This window comes from Loxodonta africana, chromosome 19 (genome assembly GCF_030014295.1).
Source record: "Loxodonta africana isolate mLoxAfr1 chromosome 19, mLoxAfr1.hap2, whole genome shotgun sequence".
Lineage (NCBI taxonomy): Eukaryota > Metazoa > Chordata > Mammalia > Proboscidea > Elephantidae > Loxodonta > Loxodonta africana.
Window position 1 is genome coordinate 71419835 of NC_087360.1, and position 16729 is coordinate 71436563.

Consider the following 16729-nt stretch of genomic DNA (forward strand, 5'->3'; position numbering starts at 1 on the left):
ACAGGCAGGCAGCGGGATGTTAACAGCTAGCCCTGCATGTTCCCAATTCTAAGGTAGCCTTTTAAAAACACACCCTTTAATGTGTCTGAAATCCAAGGCACCATAAATCAAAGTGAGCATTTGTTATTTCTTTTTTCCCTCAAAATGTTTTTAAAATGTATGCTGTCTTAAAGTGTACTGCACCTTGGACTTGAGAAGATTCTGTCATGACAGAGCCATTTAGAGACATCACAGTTTTCCAAGTGCTCTCACTTGCATTATGTAGTTCAAATGTCACTCTGGGAACTTCCTTCTCCAGTAAGTTACTCTGTCCACTCTAGGGGGAGTGTCCGGAAAGGCGACAGGACAGGAGTGAACAGGGTCGGCCTGAGATTGTGGGACAGAAAGCATGGGAACTCACACAATTCCTGGCAAGAAATACCCGGGGAATCACAGAACAACCCAAGGTTTGGAGTCCAAGGGATGATGCCGGGGAGAATCTGATCTGAAGTAAAGGGCTGGCCGCCCAGGACTGTGCAAGGAAGTAAGTCTGGAGAGATTTTTAAAGGAGGAGACCTTAAAATAAAAAATAAAAAAAACAGTACGCGCCTTTGGTTGAATCCATGGATAGGAAGAGAACTATAGAGGGGGCTAAGATTGTGCAGTCACTACTCTGTAAATTTCACCTAGAAAAGGATTTACACTTGAGGAGTTTCAGGCCTATAAAAGTTAAGCAATTTGCCCAACGTTATACAGCCAATAAACATCAGAACTATTCACATCCAGTTTTTCTTTAATTTTCTCCCTTAATGAGAAGTCTTCAAACATAAACCCCCAAAGAACCAAAACTCTTTGCCATCTAGTGGATTCTAACTCTTTGTTGTTGTTGTTAAGTGCCGTCGGGTCAATTCCGACCCATAGTGACCCTATAGGACAGAGTAGAACTGCGCCATAAGGTTTCCAAAGAGCGGCTTGTGGTTTTGAACAGCTGACCTTTTGGTTAGCAGCCAAGCTCTTAAGCACTATGCCACCAGGGATCATAATGACCCTACAGGATGGAGTAGAGCTGAACCACAGGGCTTCCAAGCCTGTAATCTTTACGGAAACAGACCACCAATCTTTCTCCTGCTCTGCAGAACGGCTGGCAGGTTTGAACCGCTGACTTTTCCCTTAGCAATTGAGCACTTAACCCACTGCACTACCTTAAGTCAAACATGCTTAGAAGGAAATAAAGCTTAGAATCATTAAAAAAAACAAAAAAAAAAACCTGACAACAACCAAAAACTAGCTCTGGATAGAAAATACTGAGCTCATACACAACCATTCTTTTGGGGCTGATGCCAGGCACTGTGATTGTTTGATGGCACCTTCCCTTGCTGAACCTAGATACGGTTTACAAATCCCACACCGCGTGGTGCCCTGGGAAATCACCACATTGACGGGAGCTGCTATGCAAAACAGAACCTATGTGCCCCCACTAAGCTGCCTGTTCTGCATTAGTTTCCACCTCCCCAGTCGAGATGATACCTTAAAAGACCCATTGCCATCAAGTCGATTCCAACTCATAGTGACCCTGTAGGACAGAGTAGAGCTGCCCCATAGAGTTTCCAAGAAGCAGCTGATGGATTTGAACTGCTGATCTTTTCGTTAGCAGCTGAGTTCTTAACCACTATGCCACCAAGAATCCAGATGCTGCCTTGCAGGGTCCCAAAAGGAACCTAGAGGTGGATCCCAGAAACCTTGTCACAGCCTTTGAGACATCATGGGAAACTAGTACCAGTTGCTGTTTAGTTGACTCTAAATCATGGTGACCCCATGTGTGTCAGAGTAGGAACTGTGTTCCCCAGAGTTTTCAGTAGTAGGTCCCCAGAACTTTCTTCCTAGGTGGTACCTTTGGATGGATTTGAACTTCCAACCATTTGGTTAGCACTAGAGCATGTTAACTGAACAGGTTTTTTCAAATTCCAGGAAGGTGAATTTCAAAAGTGGGAACAGGTGGACTGTCACTCCCTGGCAAAATTCTAGAGCTGAGTATTAAACAGAAGAATCAAGACCCCTGAGAAAATGGGGTTTCAAGAGCACACAAAAGCAAGTCGTTCAGTAACAGCCTTATTTTTATTCCTTAGCTTTAGTATCCTAGCAGGTAAGGGGAATTTCATGGATAGAGCAAGGTATTTAATAAAGTTTCTTAAAAATGGGTAGAAAAATCTGAGTTGAATGAAATATGATTTGGTAGATTCATAAGTGATTAAAAACCTATAGCCAAAGAGAACAAGCCTCTCTGTGAGTTGGTATTAATAAATCATTGTCCAGATGGAAGGAGCTAGGGCTCTGTTTTTGCTCTTATTGCAGTCAAAATTCTTAAGAATGTTTTGAAGCAATAGAAAAAATTTATTGGTGGAATTATGTAACGTTCCTAACCATTTCCTTTAAAGAAAGAATGTTGATTGCATGGAAGACCATGATTTGGGTAGAATGTTTATTTGTGGGTAAGGATAATTTTAAACTCCTTGTTTATGGAGTACAATGGTTTATGAGGCATTTTCGTTTATACTCCAAGTCCTGCTGGGGGCGTGGGAAGTACACTATGGGTTTTGTTCTACAGCCATATAATTCTGGTGAAGTTCAAAGTATTTCCTAATCACTTTCATGTTATCCACAGTTATTTCTTTCATCTAAACATATTTAGCTCTTTCAAGGCGTATTAGTCATGGCTCTGTACTCTCCAAACGTGGTCTCGTTTATCAGTGTCCCTCTTCAAATAGGACACCTACCAACTTCAATATCCCAGGTAAGGTTTGGTCACCTGGGAGCATAGTGGAATTACTTCCAGCCTTGATCTAGAAGCTAGTCTTCCATTAAACAGTCCAATAGCATATCAACTCTTTAATATGTACCTCATACATTTGCATCTTACTGAGCTTGTCATCAGCGAAGGCTCTCAAGTCTCTTTTCTCAGAACTGCTGTTGAAGCAAGTGTCCTCCATCTTGTCCCTGTGCTGCTGATTTTTTTGGAAACTGAATAGATGGCTATACATTTATTCCTGTTAAGCTTCAACTTATTTCATTGTATCAGTTAAAACTTTTTTTTTTTTAAATTGCATTTAACATCCAGTGTATTAGCTTAACTTGGAATCACCACCCTTCATTCAACAAAAGTTTGAGTCCCTACAGTATGCTGGGCATAAGCAACAGATATTTAAGTTATAAGGTTCAAAGTTTTGTAATCTAATTTCTTTTAGAACAAATGATCTGATCTCTTTTGGAAGGAATTCTGCATAGATGGAGGTCATTCCGTGCTTTCAACAGGTTTCTTCTCAAGTTGTCATTTGGTTGGATGTCAGAGAATAATTGTTCGGAAATGAGATACTGAGATCCCTCTTGCCCTCTGATAACCAGCCCCCAATTCTTAAAAGATTTTTTCTTCTTCAGATTCACATTTTCTTAACAGCCTGAACAAGCTCTTCAGTGCTCTGAACCCCGAGAAACTAGGCCTTCAAGGGACTCCGGTAACTTCTCGGATTTACACGTCAACTTTCATCCCTTTGATGCTGGTGGCTTGAACTTTTCACCCTTAAATTAATTCATCACCTTTACAGGGGGAACAGTAAGGCACTTATGTGGGGGTACATGAAAATAAAAAAAAAGAAAACCAACCCTCTTGCCATCGAATCAATTTTGATTCATAGCAACCCTATAGGACAGAGTAGAATTGCCCCATAGGGCTTCCAAGGAGTGGCTGGTGGATTCGAACTGCCGACCTTTTGGTTGGCAGCCAAAATAGCAAAAATAAGTTTCTCAGGGAGAGGAGACCTGGTTTTTCCAAAAAGTAGCTGTGTGATAGAGAGCAAGTCAAGCTACTTCTCCGAACCTTGGCTTCTTCCTCTGTCACTGAGGCACTGGACTTGCAGCTTGAGTGCCAGGGCTGCAGGGTTCTTGGTCTCTAGGACTCTTTCTATGCTTTAGGGACACTAACGTACTCTGGTTTGGGGTGCTCTGGGAAGGAGGGTGAGACACTTCTTAAGATGGTGATAATGCTCTGGGTTTGTAGATAAGGACAGAGGTGAGAAAGCATGGCAGAAGTGCTCTGTGGACTAAGACGAAGCTTCTGGTTTTACACTGACTTTGACCCCTGAGAGGTTCATCTATACACTCAGCTTTGAATTAATTTTGAAACTTATGGCCCTTTTCAGAGGAGTTTTTCTCTTGAATAAGACAAGGGGAGAGGGAAAGAGAGATACTTTAAATGTGTGTGTGTGTGTGAACTACGTACAGAGAAAAATGATTAATAAAGAGAACATTTGTGTACCCACTTAGAGGCCCTTTCTAAATTGTTTGAAATGTCTAAAATGTTTGAATTGTTAATGCCCAGGCTTAACTTTTTTTTTTTTTTATTGTTATTATCATGGAGAACTCACACCAATGCAGCAGTTTCTACATGTACAATTCAGTGACATTGATTACAACTCTCAAGCTTCTCTGGGTTGTTCCTCCCCCACTAACATAAACTCACTGTCCTCTAAAGGTCCCATCTAATCTTTCAAGTTGCAGTTGTCTATTTGATTCCATACAGATAGTTCTTAAAAGAGCACAATGCTCAAGGCAGACATTCTGTACTAATTAAGCTAAACTATTGTTTGGTTTTAAGAAGACTTCAGGGGATCTTTTTGGTTTAAGGTTAAAGATTATCTCAGGGCAATCGTTTCAGGGGTTCACCCAGCCTCAAAGGCTCCAGAAAGTCTGGAGTCCATGATAATTTGAAATTCTGTTCTGCACTTTCCCCCTTTTGATCAGAATTCTTCTACAGAACCTTTGATTAAAACATACAGTAATGGTAGCCAGGCACCATCCAGTTCTTCTGGTCTCATGGCAAAGGAGGCAGTTGTTCAAGGAGGCAATTAACCACACATTCCATTTCCTCCTTCAATTCCTGACTCTGTTACTCCAATGGAGACCAATTGTGCCTTGGTGGATGCTTGCAAGTTTTAAGACTCCAGGCACTATGCAGAACAGAAGTACTAACCATGTTATTAGGCCAATTAACTGGAATGTCCCATGAAACCATGACCCTAAACCTCCAAACCAAGAAACCAAATCCCATGAGGTGTTTCCTTGTACATAACAGCCTCGGCAGCTGCCCAGGCTGAAAGTTCAACACCCAAGGGAACACATGGATCCCTCATTGGCCCTCACTAAGCTGAGAGTCCGCTTCTGCCCCACTGATCTCTCATTCCCAATCCTGAAAAGAGGCAGGACGAAAAACTCTCCAGAAAGAGAGGGAAGAACAAGGGATGCTTTCGGCTTTGGCAGGGGCTGTCTCGTCTATCGCTCTGTGAAGGAGGCTCGCTGAGGTCATTTTAGACTCCAGCCAGGGGCCCGGGGCTTCCCGTTTCTCTCCATGTAGAGCCCTGCTGGGCTCAGGGCCAAGCCCTGGGGAAATTCTGAAAACAGGGAAGCACAGCTTTGGGGCCCTCCCAACCACCTCTCAGCCTTCAGAATCCAGATCACTCGTCCCCCACCCCATCACACACCAATCCCACCTAAATGGTAGCTGGGAGTTAGCTGATGTGGGTTGGCAGAGAACTGCTGGGGAACACCCTGCCAGGTCTGAAGGAAAGCAGCTGTGAAGCTGGAGTGACAGGTAGAAGAGTGGATGTCTTTCCTTTGTCTCCCTGTCCCTCTGCTCAGCCCCAGGAATGACACAAGGCCACTTCAGCTGACAGGCCTTGCAGCACGCTCATCCAAGGTAACCCACACTCCCCCTTCCCAAGTCCTCTTGCCTTTCCCAGAAAGCCCTGAAATCTGTATCCCCATAGCCGAGGTCTGTGCCTGGCACAGTTAAATGAATGCGTGAATGATGGAATGAAAGCATTTAAAACAATGCCTGGCACAAAAGAAGCACTCAACAAACACTTGTTGAATAAACAAGAATGAATGAGTGAAGTAAAACATTTAGAATGGTGCCCCAAAATACTAAGCCATAAATAAGTTGTAACACTTATTATTCTAAGGTCAAAACGCCGTCATCGGAGGGTGTGCCTTTCCCTCACGCCGCCTAAATAGCGGGTGCTTCTAATTTGGCATTGAGAGTCACAAGGAGAGAAGAACGCAGAACTGGTAGGGCTGGGAGGCCTGACTCAGGAGGCCCCAGGGTAGGCGCTAGGAACGTGAGGACCCTGGGTGGGGTTTCAGTCCCTTGTATGTCCATCCTAGGACTTCCAGGAGCCTCGTCTATTCTACCTGCACATCTGTGGGTTTTGGGGGAGTAACAGTATCACCCACCTGCTTTTCCCAGGTGCACCATTTCCTTACTGAGAGGCAGTTCCCTTCCAGGTACAGCTTAAGGAAAACAGGGCAGGGAGGTAATGTTCACAACGTAAGAGCTCCCTTTTTGCCCTAGGTCTTAGTGAATGAAATTCTACTGTTCAAGAGGTGAACTTTTAAATCCTTAAATCACAATACTGGGACACTTGAATTTGTAACAAGTTTTTTTTTTTTTTTTTTTTTATTAGGATGGCTCCAAGGATCTATCAGCTATTTGCATTTTAGTGTGAATTAGTTCACACAGCTTTTCCCTTCAAATTCCTTATTGATAGCAGTCTGAACTCAAGAATTGAGATTTGCTTGGGAGGAAAGAAAGACTGAGGGAGAGGAATTTAATAGCCAAGACACCAGAAGGAGAAAAAAAACGATGAAGGCGTTTTTTGCAAATATATGGGCCTCCGCACGATTAAGAGTCAAACGGGCAAGAAGGTTGAAGATTGGGGTAAGCAGGGATCAAATGCAAATTTCTTCCAGATGAAAACCAGGCAACATCAGCATTGACTGTGCTCATTGTGCAAGGCCGAGAAAAGCAGCTCTCACAGCCCTATTCCGGGGCAATGGTTTGAAGCTAATTCAGAAGGGCAGCTGGGACTCGAGGGAAACCGCTGGGTAAACAACCCTCAAAATGGATTTTTTCTCTTCATTCCTTTGAAGGGTCTCAGTTTACAAGGCTAGGTCAGTACTTGCACAATCCAGCCAAAGCCTCTCAGTGTGCACTGCTCCGTGGCCCAGGATTGGCGCCTGCTCAGTAAACGCACAGGCCTGGTGGTCGTTTGTCCTCCTTCCCCCTACCTGCAAGGGGAGTTTATGAATTCTGTGGGCTTGGCATACTAGTTCTACCAACGCGGCTCTTATCTATGTGGAGCACTGCTGACTTTGACCTTGCCTTTGCAGCTGCAGGGATAAGCTAAGGAAGCATCTGCTATGGACCTGGAAGATCAGGGGAGAGGCCTGTCCCCTGAGAGCTGCATGAATAAAATCATACACAGGAACTAAGTTTAAGAAACTCACCAAGGGAACCTGAAAGCTGGTAAATTAAGGACCTTGTTTCTAATGCTTACTGATAGGTTCTCAGTTACCCCAGGACAGTCCGTAGGACGAAGGAAACTTGAAACAAAAATGGTAAATTGCCAGAGCCGCTGGAAGACCTATGATTTACGTTTGGAATCCCAGGGTCTGGAAGCATTTGAAACCTCAGGAAGCCCAAATCCATCAATGTAAACCATTACCTGGTCCTTCAATCTCCTCCACAACATCTCAGCCAAGCGGTTCTCTTGTTGCTGTTGTTGCTGGGTGCCATCGAGTTTATTTTCATCTCATGGATATCCCATGTGACAGGGCAGAACTGCTCCAGAGGGTTTTTTTTGGCTGTAATCTTTATGGGAGGAAATCACGAGATCTTTCTCCCCTGGAGCCACTGGGTGCGTTCAAACTGCCAACCTTTCATTTAACAGCCGAGCACTTAACTGTGGTGCCACCCTATCCTTAAACCACACCTGTCAGGGTGACGAGCCCTCACCACCGTTCGAGGTGACCAGACCAGTGTCCTTGGATAACTTTACCTGTTATAAAATTCTTTATAACTGAAAATAACAGACAATTCAAATTATTGAGAGGATAGAGTTTAGTTTATAAAATTAAATATATATATATATATATTTTTTTTCTTAATAATAGAAAGTATAGCACTAAATACTCCTAGTTTGGTTCTCGAGACCAGGTGGTAGTCGCCTCTAACAAAACCACAGTGCCATGTCCCCGACAATGGTCCTCTGACCCTGTGCATAACCGCGAGCCTTTACAACAGGCAGAGCACTTTGACTTTGTTAGCAACGCTGCTAACAGTGACCGATGATGTAGCACTTACCACGAGATGGGCGTTATGCCAGGCGCTGTCACACAGAGTGAATTACTTCATTCCCACAGCAGCCCTGCAAGGAGAGAAAGCTGAAAGGTTGGGGTAATAGCGCAAGTCAGTAGCCGAGCTGAGGAGGGCAGTGGTGGTTCAGTGATAGAGTCCTCTCGCCTTCCATGTGGGAGACCCAGGTTCAATTCCCGGCCCATGTGCCTTACGCACAGCCAACACCCTTCTGCCAGTGGAGGCTGGCGTGTTGCTCTGATGCTGAACGGGTTTCAGTGAAGCTTCCAGACTAAGATGGACTAGAAAGAAAGGCCTGGTGATCTACTTCTGAAAAGTCAGCCAAAGAAAACCCTGTGGATCACAACTGTCCAATGTGTAACCAATCATGGGTTGGCAGGGGACAGGGTGGTTGTGCATGGGGTCACCATGACGTGGAGCCAACTGAAGAGCAGTTAACGACAACAGCCGAGCTGATTGCTGAATCCTTGTGGGTCTTGTTTTTAACCTGATACTTTAGTCATGATGTGTCCTCTGAAGGGTCCCTATAGCAAGTCACTCTTCATGGATGCTGCGGGGCTAGGCTGGATGCAGAGGTCAAATGTGAGATCTCAGAAGACCATGGGGTAGAATGAACAAGCCCAGGTCAAGGTCACATCTCTTTCAGTTTCTCCTCAGCCAGATGGAAATGTGATCCCAGCTGTCAATGACTAAAAGGGACTCCAGCAAGGGAGAATGAAGAAAACCAAAGAGACAAGGGAAAGATTAGTCTGAAGGACTAATAGACCACAACTACCACAACCTCCACTAGATTGAGTCCAGCACAACTAGATGGTGCCCCAATAGGGATCACAATAGAGGGTCCTGGATACAGCTGGAGATAAATGTAGAATAAAATTCTAACTTCCCAAAAAAGACCAGACTTACTGGTCTGACAGAGACTGGAGAAACCCCGAGAGTACAGCCCCCAGACACACTTATAGTTCAATCATGAAGTCACTCCTGAGGCTTATGCTTCAGCCAAAGATTAGACAGGCCCATAAAACAAAATGAGACTAAAGGGGCACAACAGCCCAGGGGCAAGGACGAGAAGGCAGGAGAAGACATGAAAGCTGGTAAGAGTTTGGAGGTCAAGTCCTTGCCTCCAAGAAGTTTGGGGAGGAGGGAGAGTCCTACTGATTCTCTCCACCACCGTCTGTCATCTATCTTGTCCTACTGCAGCAGCTTGTGTGTTGTTATGATGCTGGAAGCTATGCCAACAGGATCACTCACAGTGGACAGGTTTCAGCAGAACTTTCAGACTAAGGCTAGGAGGACAGGCCTGGCAATCTACTTCTGAAAATTAGCCCATAAAAACCCTATGGATCAACCCCTGAGGGAGCAGGAGAGCAGTGGGATGCAGACCCCAAATTCTCATAAAAAAATCAGACTTAATAGTCTGACTGAGACTAGAAGAACCCTGGAGGTCATGGCCCCCAGACCTTCTGTTAGCCCAAGACAGGAAGCATTCCCAAAGCCAACTCTTCTGACAGGGATTGGACTGGAAAACGGGATAGAAAAATATGCTGGTGAAGAAAGAGCTTCTTGGATCAAGTAGACTCTTGAGACTATGTTGGCATCTCCTATCCGGAAGGGAGATGAGAGGGCAGAGGGGGTCAGAGGCTGGTGGAATGGACACAAAAAGAGAGAGCGGAGGGAAGGTTCAGGCTGTCTCACTAGGGGGAGAACAATTAGGAGTATACATTTTTTTTTTTTTTAGCAAGGTATATATAAATTTTTGTATGAGAGACAGACTTGACTTGTAAATTTTCACTTAAAGCACGATAAAAATTATATATATGTATTAAAAAAAAAAAGCCCTATGGATCACAACAAAATATTCTCCAGTATAGTGCTAGAAGATGAGCTCCCTAGATTGAAAGGCTGCAACAATGGACTTGAGCACACCAACGACCATGAAAACGGTATGGGACCAGAAAACATTTTGTTCAGGTTGCCATGAGTTGGAGTCAACATGAAGGCAGCTAACAACAACAACAGATTTCTCTGGTTCAAAGTTCTCGTGGAGCAATGAAGGCTACGCAGTTATATACATCGAGGAAGAGGGTTGAGAAATATCCCTGGGACATACACAGAGCTCTCTGTCAGCTCCGTGGAATTCAGAAGATAGCTAGCCATTTCCCCAACTTTCTCTAGAAGCCATGAAGGTTGTGAAGGGTGGAGTCAAAGAAAAGTTCCCACCGTATAAGACTGCCCATTACATTTTCAAGAACCCAAACCATTGAGAGGGTCTTCATTACACTGAGCTATTTTCTGACCCCCTGTAAGTTATCTTCTCTTAGTGCCTGTTTTTTAATCTCCAAAACAGGAAAAACAAAACCCTTCCTTCTAGGATTCTTAGGGATTAAATGAGATCTTAGTAAAATGCTGAGAAAAACCCCTGGCACATAGTAAGCACTCAACTAATAATGCCTATTGTCTCTTTAAACCCACCGCTGTAGAGTCGATTCCAACTCATAGTGACCCTATAGGACAGAGTAGAACTGCCCCATAGAGCTTCTGAGGAGTGACTGGTGGATTCAAACTGCTGACCTTTTGGTTAGCAGCCGTAGCGCTTAACCACTAAGCTACCAGGGTTTCCATTGTCGCTTTATTCACTGGCAAAAGTTAGACAAATTGGGGGACACGCTTCTAGAAAAAAAAAAAAAAAGAGGAAAGCAGGAGTTTTATATTGTCTCTGTTTTAGATTTTCTTTAACCATAATTCAGTCTATGAAATACCCAGGGCTGATGCTGAGGTTGAACTTAATTTGTAGACGTGCTTCCAGGCCCAAGGTGGGGGCAGGGAGAAGAGAAGGGATGCATATAGACAAAGGATTTTAAGGAATTTTGCCTCATTTCCTAGACCACTAAGGTCAGAGGAAATAATTCTGCAGTTCTTTACCCTAGAAGGAAATCCTTAGAGAGCATCTAGTTCATTTTTTAATGATCTGTCACTGACTGAGAGTTTGGTGTACTTAACCCTTGCATATGTTATCTCATTTAATCCTCACAGCCACTAGTTGAGGTAGGTTTATCTGTCCCATTCTCCAATGGCTTGCCCAGATCTGGGAAGTAGCAGGGCTGGAATCTGAATGTACTTTTGCCTTACACCAAGGCTCAGACTCATCGCCACCGTGCTGAAGTTCACAAATAAACTCGCTAGATGTTCACCAAAAAGTCAGTGGACCTGTGTCCTATCTTAAGGCTCAGCTCAATGTAGCTGAGAAAAAATTAATATTAATAAGAGGGTGTCATTGTGCTATTACCTAGGATAACTTCCCCAGAAAGTCTAGGGTTCTTTGAAGAAATTCCTTTGAGAACAGTTTTTTGAGAAAGCGATGTTGCAGCAAGATGGCCCTAAGAAGGCCAGTTTGGCGGTTTAAGGAGCAGCTTCTGACAGCGAGGATCACTGAGAGAGACTTTGAACGGGCAAGACCTGAGGTGATTCATTCCTGGTACCAACAAGGCACATGCTAACACTCTCCAAGGTTAGCCATTGCTAAGAATGACCCTGTTCCTGCCACCATCCCAAGACCAGGGGCCTGGTGTAGGGCCAGGGGTGGCTTAGGGAGAACTTACAGCCCCAGTGGAGATAAACCCTTCAAACCACCCCAAGTAAAAATTATAAAAATAACATTGGGTAGGGACAAGAGATATTTTCTTAATCTTATATTTGGAGTAAATAAAACCATCTTGAAAAATGTTATTTAAAGTGATATAAAATCTAAGTTTTTAAAAGGACCCTTGCAAGACAAGACTTGCGGGCCAGCTCCCTTCCCCAGATGTAGATTTCTACCCTAAGCCCCTCCTATATAGACATTCTGGAGCTGAGCCAAGATGAAGCATTACTGAGAACAGAAAGTTTTGCTGAGTACCTTAAGGGGATGGACATGTCAAGGGATCAAGTCTTCAGGAGGGAAAATAACAAGTTTCCACTTGGAAACTTGCCGGGTTGGCTTGTCCAGAAATTCTGGGTAGATGCTCAGATTAATCACAAAAACCCTAGCAGAGATGTAGCCTGCATCACAACCTGGGGAAAAGAAGGTTCCAGCGGTAACGAAATGGAAATCCTTCATACTCTGTATTTCCAGTAGGTTCCTGTCGGGCATTTGCTTCACTTCCCCACACCAGTTCTTCTTTTTTAAATAAAGACACAATCTAGCTAAATTAAACATTAATAGAAACATTTGGGAAGGAAGAGAAGAGGGCTCAGGAACATGGATATGGAGTTAGAGACAAGGCCCTGCATGTTCGTGCTAATTATACTTTCTAGGTTGTGTTTTTAGTCTCTGATATGAATGCTTGGCTCTTTCGTCTCCTCTCCGCTTTTCCTCTCCCTCCCTGTGTGGAGGGAGGAGGATCTCTGAATTGCCTGTACTCTGAGAGAATCTCAAGGAGAATCAGCCATGAGAGCACAACCCAAAACAGGACAAGTGAGACGCAGGAGATGATATGTGTCCTCGGGCCCTGACACTAAGTGTGAGGAGATTCCCAGAGGTCACAGCCTGCCTTCCAGCTGGGACTCGTCTTCTAGGTTCTCTATGAATACCAGTTGCTGTCAAGTCGATTCCGACTCATGGCAACACCATGGGTCAGGGTAGAACTGTGCTTCGTACAGTTAACAATGGCTGATTTTTCAGAAGTAGGTTGCCAGGCCTTTCTTCAGAGGTGTCTCTGGGTGAATTCAAATCTCCAACCTTTCAGTTAGCAGCCAAACACATTAACTATTTCACCATCCAGGGACTCCTGTTATGAATAGACAAAAAAAAACCCACTGCCGTCAAGTTGATTCCAACTCATAGCAACCATACAGGACAAAGTACAACTAACTGCTCCATAGGGTTTCCAAGGAATGGCTGGTGGATTGGAACTGCTGTCCCTTTGGTTAGCAGCCATAGTTCTTAACCGCTACACCACCAGGGCTCCTCTATGAATAAAAAAAAAAAACGGAACCAAACCCGTTGCCATAGAGTTGATTCTGACTCTATGAATCCAAAAAAATATATATATATATGAATAGATCTCTCTAAATTCCAGAAACTAAATAAGCCACCAAAGACTTGTAAACAAAGTCAGACGCTGAAGGAAAGGCTAACCTACAATTCTAAGCACTGGGGGAAACTGCAGCAATGGAAGATATAGAAATGTGTCTCTAAATAGAGAACTGTATGGGATACCCCCTGATGAGTTTGCCATGCATGGCGCCTGACTCACTTTGACTGTTGATTTGGCTTTTATAGGAATGCATTTATTTAGCAGGGGGCAAGCCTGTAGGTGGCGGGGAGCCCAATCACCCTGCTCTGTTATTCTCTGATAGAGTCACCCAGCCAGAAATCAGGATGGGATAAGCAGGAAAAGGGGTAGCTCTGATAAACCAGAGTGGTGCTAACTGAGCCTGGCAGGCCCAGGGAAGGTGTGTAATTATTTCTGAAAACTGTTTATCAAACTTAATGGGACTGCTTATAATTAATATGCTGGGTTTATTGAACCTGCAAATACCTTTTTCTGATGGAAGGCCTGCTTCCCAAGGCCTGTGTTTAAATACCGTTTTCTGTACACCCTGTGTTGTGTTGCTGGCACTGAGAAAATATCAAATAAATTTACCTCTGCCCACCTCACTGATTGCCCCTGGCATCCTGCTGCTATTTAAAAAAAAAAGGAAAGAAAAACCAAACCCACACCCATCCAGTCGATTCCGACTCATAGCGACCCTATAGGGCAGGGTAGAACTGCCCCACAGGATTTCAAGGAGCACCTGGTGGATTTGAACTGCCGACCTCTTGGTTAGCAGCTACAGTTCTTAACTACTGCACCACCAGGGTTTCCCCTGTTGCCATAGTACACAGCATCAGAAACTGTTCATAGGTGGTTCCCCACGTGCCCTGCATCTATTCCATCTGCCCTTGAGCCCCGGGCACTGATGAGTCACATTCTGACGCTGACACTGGAATGGTGCCCAGCTCTCTCCACTGGAGAAGAGACTTTGCAGTCATTGGTTCAAAAAACATATGCTGAGCACCTGTCACTTTCCAGGTGCCTTGGTAGGCACAGGGGCGCCATGCCAGCAAGACATTTCACGCTCTAGTAGAGAAGACAAGCCGACAGCTAACAATTGCTGAGCCGTGATAGTGTATGGCGGAGGGGAGGTAGACCATGATGCTCTGAATCACAGAACCACAGCTTCCAAGACAGGCTGAAGGGCAGAGTCAGCTACAAGGCAGACGACAGAGCTGAACGGGAAGGACAATTACAAATATAACAATGACTTCTCGTAGTATCCCACCATGCATCTTGTCAGTGTGTCGTACTATGGCGGCTTGCGTGTTGCTGTGATGCTGGAAGCTATGCCACCAGTATTTCAAATATCTGCAGGGTCACCCATGGTGGACATGTTTCAGCACAGCTTCCAGAGTAAGACAGACTAGGAAGAAAGGCCTGGCAATCTACTTCCAAAAATTAGCCAATGGAAACCTATGGGTCACAACAGAACATTGTCCAACTCGCTTGCTTTGGACACGTCATCAGGTGGGAGCGAGCGCTGGAGGAGGACATCATGTCTGGCGAAGGAGAGGGCCAGCGAGGGCATGGTAGACCCTCGGTGAGATGGATTGGCACAGTTGCCACAACGATGGATTCAAACACCAAACACACTGACCCTGAGGCTGATGCAGGCCTGGGCAGAGCTTCATTCTGTTGTATGTAGGCTGCTATGAGTTGGAGCAGAGGGGATGGCGGTTATCTATTGTTATATTAGTTAGATTGGGGTAAGAGGCAGAGCTAAGGCTTTTCCAGGAACAGGGAACAGCATGTGTGACTGCCCGGCCTCGTGAAACCGCATCACATGTAGGAGGAGCTACAAGCACGTGCTAGGTGGGCGTGAGTGTTGCCTGGGAGGGACTGGCAGGAGAGGGGTGAAGGAGATGCAAGCCCAGATAGTGGAAAACCCTGTGTGTCATCTTGAGCTTCATCTTGAAGACAACTGAGAGCTGTTAAAGGATTTTAAGCAGGGTGGTGACCTGATTGGATTCGTGTTTTAGAAAGAACTCTCTGGTCACAATGTGGAGCGTGGATGGAAGAGAGATGGGGTCAGATGCAGAGGGATGAAGCAACCATTGCTGCAAAGTCCTTGGCTCGTGCACTTCCCCAACAAGTGTGTGTGAAGTGGATGTTGGTCCTATGGCAGTGAGCTCTACCCGATCCTTTGAAACTTTAGCCCCAAGACGCTCTGGTTTTACCCTCTGTAAAGGTAAAAGCCCCTCAACTGTGCTGACGTGGACGAGGGGCCATCCCTCAGCCGGGCGGCATGAGACAAGACACCTGGGGAGCCAACTGCTGCCGAAACAGACTCTCCGCCGATCCTGTTATTTTATAGCCCCACTTCACCTTCAGTTACTAGACCCATCAATTCCTGACTGTTTGGGGAAGAAAGGCCTGGAGATCTACTTCCAAAAGCCAGCCAATGAAAATCCCGCAGATCACAACAGCTCTATCCCGTCGTGCATGGGGTCACTGTGAGTCGGGGTGACTCAACGGCAGCTAACGACAAAGTAAAACGGACTCCCTGCTTGGTGCAAACGGTTAACCAGCTTGGCTGCTAACCAAAAGGTTGGAAGTTCGAATCCAGCCAGAGGCACCTCAGAAGAAAGGCCTGGAGATCTACTTTCAAAAAACCAGCCATTGACAACCCTCGGGAGCACAGTTCTACTCCGACACACACATGGGGTCACCGTGGGTCAGGGTGGGCCCCACAGCAAGTGCTGTTTAAAGGCCAGCGGGTTTACCCCTCACTTCCCGCTCTGCCAGCACAGGTTCCTGCTTTCTTGGGCCTGCAAAGGCTTCCTGCTTCCAGAGCTTGGTTGCACTTGTCTCCTCCTCCGTTCTTTTTGTCCCTGTGGGTTTATAACATTTCTAACCCCCGTTACTGTCATCCTAGTGGGGTTTCAAGAGGGAAGGGAGCTAAATGAAAATGTTCAACCTGCTGTCTTTACCCAAAAGTCCCCAACAGCGCTGTAAAAGGGTCGGGTTTGCTGTTAATCGCAGAGGATTCTGGACTACCTGTATTTGTAAAGACGGACGTAGCCTCATTGTGACTATTTCAGGTTAATGGTACATGTTTTCTTTCTGTCCTAGAGAAAGCTTCCTATTTCAAAATAACGTCGCTGTTTTAACACATCCCCAGAAGAAAATGCGGGAGACACTCACTCTTCTGGCTTCCTAGGCTTTTATCAGAACGTATTCTCAAGAAGCCTCAAAGCTCTAAATCACATTCATTTCAATTTTCGATGTCACATATTCAAGTTGTCAGAATTTTTACAATGCTTCTAATGAAGTGCTCAGCATAATGAATTGTACAATTATAACCGAATGGGGTTCTAATGAGCAATTACCATACCAAGCAAGAACATTCCAGGTTTTTGTTTTTTTTTTATTCCCCTTCTGTCAAACTAGAGGCTAACAAGTAGTTATGGAAAAAAAAAAAAATGAATGGGGAGTGTGTGTGAGAAGCACGGCACTGATTTGCAATGAC